At 54.1% G+C, this 1,330-nt stretch overlaps 1 pseudogene; it reads right to left on the reverse strand.

The window, feature by feature from the left end:
• On the reverse strand, positions 1 to 1,032 carry LOC144954468 (18S ribosomal RNA; annotated as a pseudogene; the record flags this gene model as incomplete).
• Between the last annotated feature and the right edge of the window lie 298 nt (positions 1,033 to 1,330).

The raw sequence follows: 1,330 nt of genomic DNA on the forward strand, positions 1-1,330 counted from the left end.
ACTAGGGCGGTATCTGATCGCCTTCGAACCTCCGACTTTCGTTCTTGATTAATGAAGACATTCTTGGCAAATGCTTTCGCTTTCGCTCGTCTTGCGCCGATCCAAGAATTTCACCTCTAACGGCACAATACGAATGCCCCCGGCAGTCCCTCTTAATCATGGCCTCCGTTCCGAAAACCAACAAAATAGAACCGAGGTCCTATTCCATTATTCCCAGCTGCACTGTTCAGGCGTGCGGCCTGCTTTGAACACTCCAATTTTCTCAAAGTAAACGCTTCGGACCCCCACAGGACACTCAACCAAGAGCATCCGGGGAGCACCGAGAGGTGGGGGCCGGGACAGGCAGTGACACACCTCGCGGCGGACCGCAAGCCCCTTCCCAAGATCCAACTACGAGCTTTTTAACTGCAACAGCTTTAATATACGCTATTGGAGCTGGAATTACCGCGGCTGCTGGCACCAGACTTGCCCTCCAATGGATCCTCGTTAAAGGATTTAAAGTGTACTCATTCCAATTACAGGGCCTCGAAAGAGTCCTGTATTGTTATTTTTCGTCACTACCTCCCCGAGTCGGGAGTGGGTAATTTGCGCGCCTGCTGCCTTCCTTGGATGTGGTAGCCGTTTCTCAGGCTCCCTCTCCGGAATCGAACCCTGATTCCCCGTTACCCGTGTGTCACCATGGTAGGCACGGAGCCTGCCATCGTAAGTTGATAGGGCAGACATTCGAAAGATACGTCGCCAGCACCAGGGCCGTGCGATCTGCCCACGTGGTTATCCAGAGTCACCAAAGCGTCCGGGCAAGCCCGGATTGGTTTTGGTCTAATAAGTGCACGCATCCCCGGAGGTCAGCGCTCGTCAGCATGTATTAGCTCTAGAATTACCACAGTTATCCAAGCAACGGTCGAGCGATCAAAGGAACCATAACTGATTTAATGAGCCATTCGCAGTTTCACTGTAACATCCGTTTGCACGCAGACATGCATGGCTTAATCTTTGAGACAAGCATATGCTACTGGCAGGATCAACCAGGTAGCTGGCGGCTTTCGACTCTCCACTCGCCAAAAGCACGCCATGGTGACCAGGCGCCCAGCCCAAAGGCTCGCCTGGCTCACACACAGCGTTTGCGGGCCCCAGCCTGCCCAAGTAGGGCAGGCAGGAGTCACTCTCCTGAGGCAAGCATGCACCCAGGCAGAGGAGAGTCCCCACACGCGTCCAAATTCGGACGGACAGGACCCCCACGCACACCATGTAAACACACCCTTTTGGCACGGACTTCACACAACACAAACCACCACAAGGAGGGGCCTCGCTTTGTCGTGTATGCTACCCC

This window comes from Lampetra fluviatilis, unplaced genomic scaffold (assembly GCF_964198595.1).
Source record: "Lampetra fluviatilis unplaced genomic scaffold, kcLamFluv1.1 SCAFFOLD_254, whole genome shotgun sequence".
Lineage (NCBI taxonomy): Eukaryota > Metazoa > Chordata > Hyperoartia > Petromyzontiformes > Petromyzontidae > Lampetra > Lampetra fluviatilis.